Source organism: Hyperolius riggenbachi, chromosome 8 (assembly GCF_040937935.1).
Source record: "Hyperolius riggenbachi isolate aHypRig1 chromosome 8, aHypRig1.pri, whole genome shotgun sequence".
In the NCBI taxonomy this organism is placed as follows: Eukaryota; Metazoa; Chordata; class Amphibia; order Anura; family Hyperoliidae; genus Hyperolius; species Hyperolius riggenbachi.
Window position 1 is genome coordinate 212,712,794 of NC_090653.1, and position 15,742 is coordinate 212,728,535.

Genomic DNA, 15,742 nt, shown 5'->3' on the forward strand with positions numbered 1-15,742 from the left:
TATACTATTCAATACACAAGGAATATATCGTACATATATTCATTCTTGTGATGCATAGTTATTTAACACACTTCACCAAGAGCTTCTACTCATCTTGTGAAAGAATCAATGCATTGCAAAGTAAGAAGTTAAAAAATAGGAGAGGCCAAGAAACGATTATTCGCCATGTAATTTGTTCATATTGTTTGATCCACAATCATCCTGGACTTAAATCATCTTTACTACTGGCAGACATGAAAAAAAAGATGGCACCAACTGCAATTATCTATAACCACAACCCCTAACAATGCGATAGGCTAAAGGTGTGTGTGTGTGTGTGTGTGTGTGTGTGTATATGTATATGTATATGTATACAGCATATATTGCACAGAGGGTGATACTGGTTGCTTGGCAGTTGGGAACAGCTGTTATTTTATTTCCCACAATGCAACAAGGCTCACAGACAGCAAACTGTCAGGACCTAGCATCACACTGTAGGAGGGGCATTACCACAATATTAGCCATACAGACCTCCCTGATGATCTATTGGAGAAAAGGTGAAGATTTCGAATGGAAAAGGGGGTATCAGCTACTGATTGGGATGAAGTTCAATCCTTGGTTACAGTTCCTCTTTAATCCGATGTTCGTTATAATTGCTTTGAAGCTGGGAACATGTATTGCACACCGTATTTATTTAAATATCCTTCTTGCTATTTTTCCTTATTTTTTATACAGCTTTTTAAAGGTATTCTCTCTTTATAGGTGCAACACACTGGATTTAAAAATGCCTGAGACTCTTACTTTTGCTTTAGGACCTTCTTATGCATGATGGCCACAATCCAATGTAAGTACAAACTGAGTTTTTCTGTGATCATAGCTGTTAATAAAATGTCAGGGTTGGTGTTAAGTTTGAAAGCAGTTTAAAATGAAGTTAAGTAAAGCTATGTTTATCAGTTGGAGTTAGAAGACAGTATGGCTTAGATTATGGTTAATAAATCAGGACTAGAGGAAGTCCATATTTTAAGGGTTAATTTAGGGATACAATCAAGTGAAAGGTTAAATATAGGTTAGAAATCTGTGGGAAAGGGTTAAACTCACATTTTAGGTTAAGGTTAGAGATGTGGAAGATGGGGAGCAGAGATCAGAAAGGAATTAGTTTGCTTTAGACACTGGAGAAGGGGCAGGTTAGGTTTTTCGTAGATAGTGGAGTTGGGATCAGGAGAAGTGAATGGAGGACACAATAATTCAGGATATTGATGTTACCCCATGTTGGAATGTTTATTTAGCAACAACAGTCTATTATGTGTATGTCTATTAGTGAAGATTCATTACCAGCTATAACCACAGGGTGTGCAGTGTTTTAATAGCAATGTTTTTACTACATCCTGTGTCTGTAATGTGAATTGTAAATAAAGCTGTTGTGGTATTTTTGGTAAAGTTTTAGCCAAGAGAGCCATTAGCCTAGAGGCTGATTACTGTTGGTTTCTTATGCATTCTTCATTGCTGCGCACTAAGAAGATTGTTTATAATAGCCTCTCTAACACCCCAATATCCTGTGCTGAGTTAAAGCTTTGTTTCTCAAAAACCAGTAAACCCCAATTCTTCTCAAGTGTCCCCTCTCCCTACATCGCGCCTGCCGTGTACCCAAGACGCACATGAGCGCATACCTGCCACGTATTACCATAACCGCAGCGAGCCTGCGCACCCCTCTCCTTCACTTTGTGTGTGTGCTTTGTTTTCTTTAACTACGTCAAGACCAGCTCACGCCAAAGGGCGTGGCTGCGGCGGCAGCCCCAGGACCGCCTAACGCCAATTGGCGTTAAGTCTTGGAGCTACAGTTTCCCAGGGAACGGCCGCGCGCATGCGCGATCGTTCCCTGCCAGTTCGCGGAACTCCGTGATTATCCTGCTAGCCACCGATTGTGGCTAGCAGGCTGCTTGTAAACGAAATGGGAAAAAAAATCCCTTTTGTTTACATCCGTACAGCGATCCGGTCTCCAGCAGTGCTGTACGAGATCGGCAATCCCCAGCCCCTGATTGGCTGATGCCTACGAGTGGCGGAGAACAGGACGGATCGCCGTCCTGTTGATTTCTACAGGCGAGGGAAGAAGGAGAAGGAGGGGGACGGAGGGGGAGAGAGCCTCTATGAGGCTAAGAAAAAAAAAAGTGGCAGCAGCGATCGGACACCTCCGGCGGCATGTCCCCTTAGGGCCAAAAATAGGAGGTGAGTCCGATCGCTGGGCTCCTTAGCTGGGCTGTGCAGGAGGCTGAAAAGCCTGCACAGCCCAGTGCAGCCAAAAAGAGCCTGGTCTTTATGGGGATTTAACACTGCGGCTGTCAAGTGGGTAATGCTGTGCAATATGTGTACATATTTTACTCTATGTACAATCCATTTACTAACCTTTTCATTTTTTTCTGGTAGTTTGTGCATTACTTGTATCACATGATTCCCATCATTGGTTTTTAACTGTATGTACTCTGTCTCCTCTATTGTACAGTGCAAGAGAAGCTGCTGGTGTTATGTAGACCCAAAATCATAATATTAATAATTGTAATCGTATTGATTATCATCACAGATGAGTTTGCTGTTGTATGACATGGCACATTATGTATGGCCAAGATGTTTAACCTGCAGTATTTCTGAGGGACCTGTGTATGAACTTTCTAAAACTCAGTGTTGTCCAGTAGGTCCTACCTGTCCTACCTGTCTACAGAAAACTAGAGTTTACACATGAATAGGCTTATATTATTCAAATCTAGCTCTGTATTATCTTCAAGTTGAGCAGAATGCGCTGTTCAGTGCATATCTAGAATGTTCTGTGTCACTGCTATTAACAGATCTCATTTGGCATTTTAAGTTGCAATCAGTGTTCTCACAGGTTCTTAGCTCGTTTGGAGAGGACCTTGATAACTCCCTTTTACGCTAGCTACTGTAATCAGTATGTGCTTCCTGTTAAAGTTTGATTATTTAATTAAGAGGAGTGTTATCGTTGACTTGGGATCTTGGTATGCTTGGTATGCACCCAAATCTCTTATATAAATTCATAATCACCTCCTGTAATGTACCCTGTTCAGATACATTGATGTATTTCTTCACTGGAAAATAAATAGGCAATTACTGACTACGTACCTTTAATTTTCCCAGTATAGGAGTATAGTATGATATCACATATAAGTTATTTAAATTTGCCATGTTTCTATACTGTACTATTTTAGTCAAAAAAAGATGAGCAAAATCTGCAGATGTTGTCACCATAAATTTTGTGAAAGTCTGACAACTTTTTTTTTTTGTCACATTTCTAATGCATTAAAGGGAACCTGAAGCGAGAGAGATATGGAGCTGCCTTATGTATTTTCTTTTAAGCAATACCAGGTGCCTGGCTATCCTGCTGATCCCCTGCCTTTTAATACCTTTAGCTCTAGACCCTGAACAAGCATGCAGCAGATCAGATGTTTCTGACAATATTGACAGTTTGTGAGGGATAGCGGACCCGCTTCCAACAGGCAGGAGGCAGTGTGCTCCGCTTCCCAGACTCCTACCGCCGGCGTGCCGCCGAGCGGGGCTGTGCGGTCGGCGGAGTCCGTATGCTCGGCGGACTTCGCCGCGCAGTTGCTGCTCGTAGGGTCTCCTTCGCCGGCACTCACCCGGCGCTTGGCGCACGTGCGCGAGGAGACAGGAACTGTATCGTTCCCAAAGAGGAGTCAGCTGACCAGGCTGGTCAGCTGACTCCAGCAGGGCCAGCGATTGGTGGGGCGGATGGGGGGCGCTGCTGCGTTCCCCAGCATAAAAAGAGCTCCCTGTCAGTTGCTCTTTGTCTGCTGTCGTAAGTGCACACTCTGTTAGCGCTCAGACCTTAGTGCAGTTCCCTGGTGTTGATACTAAGGATTTCACACCTTAGCTTAGGAATATTGTGTATATTGATCTGTGTTTTGACTCTTGCTATCCCTGACTACTCTAACTCTTGCTGATATTGTACCTTTGCCTATCTGATCTTGTTGCCGACCTCTGCCTGATTACCGTTTATTCTTCTGCCTTACGTTCCTGTACTGCTACCGTCATCTCTGTTGCTGAACCCTGTTAGAACCTGCTTCTATATCACCTTGCTTCGACACCAGTAACTTCTTACAGTTACGTCTCACAGACTGTGAGATCACTTGACTCTCCACACAGCAAGTAGGAGATAGACTTCCTCAGGCTTCTTCAATGTTTACGTTATTTATTCAAGTAACATTAACAGAAATACAGATAGATACAGTTTATCATCTCCTGGCAAAGCAGACTTCCATGTTGCGTTACAGCTGCGTGAGTACCTTCCTGCTGAAGGTACCCAGGTTTTCTTGTATCTACTCTATGTTACATCTAGACTACCTATGTACAGCATACATTATATCAGATTACAGAAAGGAAGCACATACTTAGAGGTCCCAGTCAGCCTTGCGAGCTATTGCGAAAGTAAAGAGCAGAATGAGCTCCCATAGCTCCCTCAGCCTTTCATACTGACTAGGAAAGAGTTAAATATGACATCATCTTCGCCACCCCCTAGATCAGACTATTGGTGGACCCACTAGTGGTGTCATCATACACACCTACTTGATTAATAATCAATGAGGCTTCTGACCTATATGCAGGAATGTGGATATTTACATAACATGGCTGATGTTTATTGTTCTAGTGGCGGTACATGCGCAGGTCAGGGAGACCTGCGGCCTTGTACTAGAACAGCTTCTTGGTATGTTCTAGTTCTGCTGACAGAACTGCAGATTTTCTCTCTCAGAGAAAATCCCCTTAAAGGGCCGATCTGCACTCCAAGCCTTTTTGACTAACTCAGTCCAAATAACTGAGGCCTACTTAAATTATAACAAACCCTTGCCTGTCTGACCTTTCTCCCTTCAGTGGAAAGTCTCCCACTGGAGGGTTATCTCTGAGGCTTGCCTCTCCGAGACGCTTGCCCCAAGCAGACGATTACTGCTAGAGGTCGAGATTCCTTACATTGCCTGGATAGAGGATCTCACTCACGGGGTTCCCATTCAGAGGTAACCACACCTCTGAGGAATTGCCGTGTGGTGGACATTTCCACACTTTTTGATTTATTACTGTATTTATTGTGTTCTTTTGCTGGTGCCCAGAGGGTAGCTATATATCGGATTATCGGTGATACTGCAGATCATCAATAATCGGGTATACATCTGCATTCTTGGTGATACTGCAGATCGCCAATAATCAGATTCTCTCTGCGTGCTGACACTGACCATGACACAGTTCTGACAAGATTAGCTGCATGCTCGTTTCTGATGTGTTTTAGACACTACTGCAGATAAATAGATCAGAAGGACTGCCAGGTACCTGGTATTGTTCAAAAATGAAATAAATATGTCAGCCTCCATATACGGGGGGGGGGGGGGGGATGGTGGACTTACCTCCCTTGTAGAAACACTATTTAGGTAAAAGAGGCACCCTGGTATATAATAAAAGCATTTAAAAGCAGTTTAAAACTGAAAAGGTAATGAGGTAGCTTACCTCAATGATGACAAAAAGATTTTATTAGTAAGAGCACAGGCAACGCGTTTCACGGGTACAAGCCCGCTTCCTCAGGCCAATAGCAGTGCCAAACTAAATGATATATTCAGCTTAGGGAGGCTCCCTAAGCTGCACTGCTATTGGCCTGAGGAAGCGGGCTTGTACCCATGAAACGCGTTGCCTGTGCTCTCACTAATAAAATCTTTTGCTGTTACAAAGATTTTGTCATCATTGAGGTAAGCTACCTCCATTACCTTTTCGTTTTTTAAACAGTTTTTAAACCAGTGGCGTAGCAATAGGGGTTGCAGATGTAGCAACCGCATCGGGGCCCTTGGGCCAGAGGGGCCCCATGGGGCCCACCCTCAACCATAGAATTAGCTCTTTATTGGTCCTATGCTGGTAATTATCACGTCTATAGGTGCTTTTATTAGTAGCAATCTGTTCCACATCCCCTCCTTGAACCTTGGCAGGTTTTGGTGTGCCGTATCAATTGTCAGGTATATAGTGCTTGGGGGGGCCCAATGTAAACCTTGCACCGGGGCCCATAACTTCTTAGCTACGGCACTATTTTAAATGCTTTTATTATATACCAGGGCGCCTCTTTTACCTAAATAGTGCATCTAATACCCCCACATGCCACCCGTCTGAGGGGTGGAGACAGAGTATCCATGGTCCTACCCTGGCAGACTTTTCCAAAGGAGTGCGACCACATCCAGGTCCCCGGGGAGCCCCCCCCCCCTCCCCCACCGAGTGGAGTTGGGTTCATTGTCTCCACTTGCTTCCTGTGGTCGGTTGCCCCTCTGCAACCTACCTTTGTGAGTACGGTAATTTTTTACTTCTACATTTACCTACTTATGTTGACATACTACACCATTGGGCTCCATCCTTCTCGTCTCCTGTGTATTTTTCTAGAGGGTGTTTTAACACCCAAACCAAACCTCCCTTGTAGAAAAGCGGACTGAAAATGTTACTTAAATTCAGGGTAACCTTTATTGGGTGCTCCAAAATGCAAAGCGTTTCGCAGGTCACAATCCTGCTTCATCAGGCAAATAATTGGAGAAAACAAGTAGGGTCTGTGTAGCAGCCAAGCTCCTTCAAATTCCCTATAAAGTCAGCTGTTGTAAGGATTTTTTTTTTTGTGTGAAAGTCTGACAACTTTATCAACTTTCTAATGCATTTAAGTCAAATGAGACATTGTAATTCCTTCTAAAACAGTGCTTATTGTTGGTCTACAGAATACCCAGATAGCTCATGGTGACACAGAACCACTAAGTAAAGGGGTTTTTTGGTCTTGTTTAGCCCCTTATACTTTCCTAATGGTTCTGGATCAACATAAGCTATCTAGATATTCTGTAGTTTTGATCTAAGCCTTATCTCGTAGAGCCATATCAATCCATGCCTAGCACTGATGAGGACCAGAAAGCCCAAAACAAGCTATATGTATGTTTGGTTAATGTGGCTCTGTAAAATGTTTCAGCTCAATTTGTAGGCTCACTATACACCAGCGGCTCAGGATGTGTGCCTGGCTTTTAGGGGCATATTTGTGAGTGATGTATCATGGGAAACCACAGTTGTTCATTATAAGCTGCATTATTCACAAATACCTTCTGTTTTAAGACAAATTATAATCTATATTTTTTTTTCTATAATGTGCATATTAAAGTGCTATTCTGAGGAAATTTACAAGGACGGAAACTTGAACACGCGTATAACTGTTTGATCTGCACTTTAGAGTAAATTGTACTATTTCACTCAATAAAGCAGCTGTTAAATGTCAGAAGCCATGCTTTCCATCTCCTTGTAGTGCCACATAATGTCTCTGTAAGTGGTATTATAGATCAGCGTCTGACCAGCTGCTGATCTGTAGGTGACCTATTAAAATGCTTGAGTAGTGCAGCTATATTTCTGGTTTAAAATGGCAGGCATAACTTGTAGGGAATAGGAAATCTTTACATCATGATTTGAAATAATTTAGGAATTCTCACTTTGCAGGGAAATCAATCCAGCTTTTTATAACCAAACTCCTTGCTGGCATATGGATTGGTTTCTCTAGAGGCATAGGCATGTTCAATTAGGTAAGAATTAAATTCTTCATGTGAATGCTACGATGGCCGTTGCAACTGTACACATTACGAAACACGAAAATATGGCCATTGTTATGGCAAGGATCACATGCACAATATTCCTAATACAGCGTGTAGCATATATGGGACAGAGTCATCATCACTGAGACTTGCCCTTGGCTACTGCAACGATAAGCACTGTGATATTTTGGCATGGTAACTGTCTGACTTATACCTCTTGTGGCTGGATAGTGTACTGGCTAAAGCCTATGATACAGCAGACCAAGGTTTGAATCTCAGCTCTTCCTGCTTAGTAAGCCAGCACCTATTTAGTAGGAGACCTTGGGCAAGACTCCCTAACACTGCTACTGCCTATAGATTGTGTCCTAGTGGCTGCAGATGTGGCGCTTTGAGTCCTCCAGGAGAAAAGTGCAATATAAATGTTCTGTGTCTTGTGAACATGACTAATATACATGAGTAATTGTTTGCCAAGTGATCAGGGCCCGGCAGAGGCGAGAGAGGCTCCAGTCTCAGGGCGCACAACTCATTCAGCTATTGTGTTTGAAGCAGAGAGAAATAACAAAAGGGGATACATGGCAGTGACCGCAAGCCAGATAACTAGAGATTAATGTGTTGGGGGGGGGGGGGGCCCTGGGCTGCCTCTTATTCTAATACCAATCGGTGTGTGATGGCTGGTGTGGGGGGGGGATGGAGGGGCGCACTTTGGTGTGTCAGCCTTGGGTGCTGGAGGACCTTGTCCCAGCTCTGCAAGTGATAATACCAATTTCATAAGCCAAGATGCACTGACAATTTTACAGATCACATAGTTTTATTGTAGTCTAAGACTTTCATATACTCCGTCTTTTTTAACAGGCGGAGATAAAGTTTAAATCTGCTGAAAAGCATTCTTTCAGCCAATGACACTAAGCTTTCTCAAGGGTAGTGATGTATGGTGAGGGGGTGGAGTCAAGGGGTATATTGTCTTTGACCATGTGCTGGTGAGGCTGTTAGGTGGAAACCATGGGTAAGATATAATGGGACTGCGTATTATGTGCTGTATTTTAGGATATATTGGGAAGCTACATTAATGTTATGTATTACTGTATACATTGTGGGCATTGTTTACTAAGCATTATGTGTTTATATGGTTGGAGTGCACTGTACATGTTGCTTTCTGGAATTCATCAATATCTGTACCTGTATCACATATATCACATGCAATATAAACTTTATGAGATGCATTTCCACCAATTTGAGTGTTGTGTGGTTTCTGTGCCTCTTAGCTAGACAGAGATGCTGTTCCATAGACTTGAGTGTTGTGGCTCTGTGTCTCTTAGCTGGAGAGAAAGTATTCACTTGGAAGGGGGAGAAATTTAACCTGGGTTGCAGATCTGGGATCTGCTAAATCATCTTGTAGCTGCCTCCGATGAAATTGAGCGGAGCGGATTTACAAGCCCTACTCCATAGAGCCAAATTAATCCATGCCATGCACTGATGAGGATCAAACAATCTGAAACAGTCTGTATGCATGTTGGATTATTCTGGCTCTGTACAAATTAACAAGCTGACACATCATTGCATTCCAGCGGTTCTGGAGGTGTGTTTAGCTTCTTAGGGTACAATGGTTAATTTGCATATATTCAGCAGTGTTGCACTAGGAGACATGTCTAGCTCACTCCAACCCGAATTATCGCAAATTCTTTCTGTTTTAGGAAAGCAAACTTTTGTTTTTTTTAACAAAAAAAGATTTTTATTGAAGCACAACAAAAAATAGTACTAACTTTTCTGTACATATAGTAATTGTTGATACACTCTTGTCAATGGTTCTTTTTTACAAAGTGTTAAATACCTTAAGCACTTCAACAATGTCCTATTATGCGACCATGAAAATTTAAATCTTGTGGACATACAAAACAATAAAAACATCACAATTCATGACGGAACCAGAAGCTGTAATGCCACTAAGATCTAAGAGCTCCACCAACAAAAGATAAGGCAAGAGGTCAGATGTTGCATCGCCACTTAGACCCGGACCTGTCATGCATACCTCTATGGTACCCTGCCAATTTCATCAAGTTATTCAACCCAATGTCAAGGTACATTTTAGTCTAATCCCAAATTTACCATTCTCCCCACTTGTCCCATACTTTGTGAAACTTGGTAGGTTCATTCCTATGAGTATATACCATTTTTTATATGGTAGACCCCTATCCACTATCTTAATCCATTCCGCTTTGGTAGGTATATTAGGGCTAAGCCACTTCAATGCGATTTCCTGCCTTGCAGCAAAGAGAGTTTCAATGTAATGAAGGAAGGTTCACCGCCGCACTGTAAGCTGCCAGAGACAGTGCTGGACCCTTGGCTGCGTAATCCAGTCAATGTGCAAAGTAGTAAGGAAGGTCCGCAACGATGTCTTTTCTCAATGCTCACTCTTTATTCAGGACATGTCCTCATAACAGTAAAAAAGCACAGCTGACATGTTTCGGGCCAGACATGCCCTTAATAATACCATTTTTTATATGGTAGACCCCTATCCACTCTCTTAATCCATTCCGCTTTGGTAGGTATATTAGGGCTAAGCCACTTCAATGCGATTTCATGCCTTGCAGCAAAGAGAGTTTGTTAGGCCTTGTTTCCATTTGTGCACTTCTATCCTCTTCTGTCGGCTTTTTATCAGCACATCAATGTTAGAGATTGATACATATTACTGAAAAGTGGACATATGGAAACAAGGCCTTAGTATATTTTTGGTATCAGTCTGTGAGGAAACGCGGAAAAGCCGCCGCGTGTGCCAAGAGCTAGGCGGCTGACTCCGCGTCCTACGACGCGGTTTGCATGCGTCTGGCTGTGTGGTGGAATGCGGGAAAGCCGCCGCATGTCCTGACAGCAAAGCGGCTGTTTGCATGCAGCAGCATGTGCTTGGTGTGGCTGGGTCTGTTAGTGCACCTAGACAGATGGAGAGCTATGCACGCGCGGGCCTGAATGCTGGACCTTTATACCAGCAGGGGAAGTGTCAGCTGATCAGGAAGGTCAGCTGACTCCTGTAGGACTCATGATTGGCTGAATGGTTCGGGTGGGGCAGCAGAGTCCAGCAACTATATATTCTGCTGCTTAGTCAGTTGCTGGTTGCCTGTCGTTGCAATCACTTTGTGGTAGCACGCAGACCCTTAGTCAGATCCGAAAGTGTGCCGGGACCAGCTGGAGCTGTAATCCTACACTTAGCTAGATTCTGTTGATAGTCTAAAGTACTAGTTTGATTGTGATTATCTGTTATGACTTTCTGCCTGTCTGACTACACTGCCTCTGTCTTCTGATCCTGTACTTTGTTTTGTCTGTGAGTTGCCGACTTGGCCTTCCCGACCCTGAGAACTATCTCTATCACTAGGAGATAGTTCATGCCTGTATGTGCTGGGCACCTGCTTCACAGGGCCAGCTCTGTATTTGCTGGGCACCTGCTCCTCAGGGCCAGCGCTGTATTTGCTAGGCACCTGCTCCCCAGAGCCAGCACTGTATGTGCTGGGCACCTGCTCCCCAGAGCCAGCACTGTATGTGCTGGGCACCTGCTCCACAGGGCCAGCTCTGTATTTGCTGGGCACCTGCTCCTCAGGGCCAGCGCTGTATTTGCTGGGCACCTGCTCCTCAGGGCCAGCGCTGTATTTGCTGGACACCTGCTCCCCAGGGCCAGCACTGTATGTGCTGGGCACCTGCTCCACAGGGCCAGCTCTGTATTTACTGCCCCAGGGCCCATCCTGTATTCATTGGGAACCTGCTCCTCAGGTTCCTCAAGCTTGTTACTATTCTTCTGTATTCTGATCTTGTACCTTGTCATTCTGATACCCTGTTGCCGAACCTCGGCTCGTTCTTAGACTCTGCATGTGACTCCTGATTCTGTACCCCGATATTTCTGATACCCTGTTGCCGAACCCTGCTTGTTTATTAGACTCCGCCTCTGCGTTCTGAATCTGTACTGTATTTGTCCGTGAGTTACGACCTGGCTTGCCTGACTTCGAGAACTGACCTTACTGTTAGAGGCAGTTCCCAGATCTGTTAGTGACACTCTCCCTTAGGTGTCACTCATGTTCTGTCCTTCCTACGCTCCGCCTGACTCCTCCCCCGGGAGAGTCCAGGCCTTCGGAAGGAATCTGTATTGCTGCAGTACTTCATACTGTACGGCACTTGTTTCTGAGGCTTAGTCCTCGAGGTATTACTGTTGCACCAAGCACTTACACTACTCAGGTGTTCAGAGGTTAGCGTTATATCGGATTGTCGGTGATACTGCAGATCATCGATAATCGGGTATATTCTGCATTCTCGGTGATACTGCAGTTCACCGGTAATCAGACCCTCTCTCTGCTACACCGATCGTGACACAGTCTAAATGCTCTCATCAGTAAACACACCTAGGATACATTGTAGCATATCTACAGATACTGGGCAGCCCATCGTATCATGGAGAAACGTTACGTAACATTTCGATATACTCTGTCTTTAATAGAAGATCACTATAGTCAAACATTAAAACCAGTGACTGTCTGAATTGAATAGCCTTAATGAACTTGTTAGACTCACCTGTGAAGACGTAGGTTGTATAAGAGGGCAAGAGACCTGTCAGTTCATGAAAATAATATCTTGGAAGCAGGCTAAAGATCTAAGAGACTTTGAACAGAGACAAACTGGGTCAGGGAATGGACAGAAGTGTTGGTGCTCGAATTCGGGATCCTGCATTCGCAAACTCAAGCTATGACATTCACTGCACTTCAGCACCCCAAGCCAGAGGACATGTTGGTCATGGGGAGGTCACTCATGCAGCGCTTCATACGACTCTGAAGCTTCATCCTTCTGGCTTGGAAACAGGAAGCATTGGAGTCTCATGAAGCATGACTTGTACCGCAGACCTGTTACCCTGTCCACTGGCTTGGGAGACCACAAATTGTAAAACATACTATAGCAATTCGCTAAAATAAAAACCAATATGGACAGTTTCTGAAAAATGAGCTGAAGTGAATTGAGGCTTTCTATACAGACGTGATTTTGCCTAATGCCATGCCATGTCTGTACATAGGTTCAGTCTACCCATAGACATCCGATGACAATCTCCAGATCTGTCTATGATTGAATATTTATTCAATAGCCTGACTGCTGCAGACACACCAACGGTGTCCAGATTCAAGGACAGAATAAACTAGCTGAGATGGATTTTTCTGGGTAATTGCTGCTGTTTCCTTAGAAATGAAAATGCCAGCGTCACTGTGATTTTCAGTTGTCTGCCCACAACAGAGCTGGTTATTATGCTCAGTGCAATCAAACCTAATTAGACATCCGAGGGTCACCTGACAATCATGTGCGAGTTTGAAGATCTAATTGCTGTCTAATGTTTGAGGTCTCTAGCATCTGAGTTTTCTCATCTGGCAGAATCGCTGAGAAACTAAGATAAAAACAAGACAGATGGAATAATTAATTAGAACTCTGTCATTTCTCCTAGCAGCCTTGTATTTCATGAAACAATATGGTGCTGTATGAACTTGGTCAGGTTTGAAACAAGAAAGGTTACAATGGGAAATTGATCTTCTCTGAGTGCAAGTCCAGCATTACGTACTTATGATTAATAATGAGAAAATCACTGTAGATGGACTATCTTTGGAAGCCAGCAACCTGAATACTTGTAACTATACATTCCTAGTGGTTTGGGTCACCATGAGCTGCTTGGTTACTCAGGTGTATTTATGACATTTGTTCTTCTCCTTGATGAGAATGGACAGAGATCACTAAACAGACCATCATGATTTACAATTCCATTAATTGCTTGCCTCTAATTTTGATCACTTTGAGAGTTGCCAAGTCAACCCATTATTGCTGACACATATGCATAACAAAGCTTCCACTGATTAAATCCAGGTAAAGGAAAGGCTGTTCTCAGTTGTCTATGTCTATAGAACCTCATGAGGGGCTGAAATGGTCTATTTAACTTAATAATGCATTCATGTAGTCTGTGTCAGTGTTTAAAAGGATGAGTATCAGTCTTGAGTGCAAGTTCTCCTTTGCATGTCCGATGATAAAACAGGATGTGATCATGTGTGCTGAATAGAGACATGCTTTGTTCTTTATTCAAAATGTGATTGTATTTAGTTTTTCTCTTTATCTTCTGTCTGTTAATATGCCAGACAAACGGCACGAGAGCTCTAACAGGTTGTGCTGTAAGAAATCTTCTAGCTACAGTCTTTCCCCGAAAATAAGACAGGATCTTATATTAATTTTTGCTCTAAAAGATGTGCTAGGGCTTATTTTCAGGGCATGTCTTATATTTCTATTAGGAAGTGTCTCTCAGCAGAACATTTCCTGTTCCTTTGTACTGTGATGTTCATGGATTTGAAAGTATGCTACTGTACTGATCAGGCACCTGCCCTGTCTTCTCTGCACACGGCTGATAACCTTGCTGTGTGCTGGGATAACAGGATCAGTGTCCGATTGGCACTGCACCACTGTGTCCCCACTTACTGGCTGTCTCTTCCTCCTCTTTAACTTCCGCTAGGGCTTATTTTCAGGGTAGGGCTTATATTTCAAGCATACTCAAAATTCCAGCTAGGGCTTATTTTTAGGGTAGGTCTTATTTTCAGGGAAAGAGGGTAGCTTCTTTCTCACTGACAAGTTTGGAGGGAAAATATAAGGTTACAATGATTTTTATAAAACCAATTAATTCATTGTTTTTTTTTGTTTTTTGTTTTTTAGAAATTATGTTGGTGTTTTATCACCCCAAAAAACAAATAATATGGATATTTCATACTTGCCTAGTTCACTTTCAATACAGTCACAGCTTACAAGAACAGCATTGAATTACGTAAACTCATTTACATACATTCAGTGACTTCTCAGTTTTAACTAATCTGATCATGCACCATTTAACAAAATGGCAGCCTTTACCGCAGAGTATTATTGTGTATTTTGATAGCACTGGTATCTTCTTCAGTTATTCAGAGTCTATATACCTGACTATCTATCAGAGGTACACCTAATCTAATTCTTACCATGATTGTAGTACAGTGTTCCTAAAAGTCTTAAAGTGGGTACACACACTATAACTTATTGGTAATACTCCAATATGTACTGAACTCAGCTGCTCGTCTTCCATTTTTCTTCTCGCTCTTCCTCTGCTGCTCCTCTCTGTCAAATCCTTCATTGGCTACCGATTAACTAGAGGATCCAGTTCAAACTCATAACCCTAGCCCACAAAGCTCTCCACAATCTCTCCCCTGTACATCTCCTCACTAGTTTCCAGATACCAACCCAAACTCAATTTACGATCTGCACATTGATCTTCTTTTGTCCTGCTCTAGAATTACCTTCTTGCATTCAAGTTTACAAGATGTCGCACATGTTTCACCTTTCCTCTGGAATGCCCTTCCACAACACATCCATCACTATCCAACCTTTGGGATTTATAATTGCCCCCTCAAAACCAACCTTTTTTTTGACAAACATTAATATTGAATACTCCCCCACCTCCTGTCCCCCACCCCCTATTCCTTTAGATTGTAATTTTATTCATATGTTAGTTTTGTCACCGTAATGACCAATTCTGTATTTTGTATATATGGGTGAATACCATTGTCTGTATTATTATGTACCCCCGTGTTTGTTTCTTTCTTTGTACAGTGGCACGGAATATGTTGGTGCTTTATAAATAATAATTGTTGCCAGTAGGGACCAGGACTCGATCCCTAGTGCAACAGTTCAGGGCACAAGCTTATACATACACATCCCTGGCTTTAACAAAGCTGCATGTGATATTACTCTGAAAAGGCAAGGAGGGACAATGGCTCAAGTTGAAGCTGCTTTTGGCTGGTGGGGTAAGGAGGGTTGCAATGTACTTGGCCATTACCCTCTCCCAGATAAAGGGCAAGAGTTTTCTCCACCATACCATCCTGTTTTGAATTCTACCTGCTGGCGACACATTGTACAGATTAACTATTTATTTATAACTGAATTTTACTTTTCTCCTTAACTTGTTTTTTGTAATAGAATAAAATAAAGACAAAAAGAAAAAAAATCAAAATGCTATACATAACTGTTAATAATGGATTACCCTTATAACCTAATTGAAATAAGCCATCTCCTCCCTACTTCTCATATTACAATAAGGCAAATTAAACTGAAATTTCATCTTTTCTAAAACTAATAAATAAAAA

General features: G+C 42.8%; 1 long non-coding RNA gene across 2 annotated transcripts in view; it reads left to right on the plus strand.

Annotated features, from left to right (window-relative positions):
- Positions 1–457: 457 nt before the first annotated feature.
- LOC137528446 (uncharacterized) overlaps positions 458–15,742 on the plus strand; it is a 404,949-nt gene continuing 389,664 nt past the window's right edge. For both annotated transcript variants that reach the window (XR_011023397.1, XR_011023398.1), the window contains exons 1-2: positions 458–536; positions 742–823. This is a non-coding gene — a long non-coding RNA (uncharacterized lncRNA). The remainder of the gene's footprint in view (positions 537–741; positions 824–15,742) is intronic.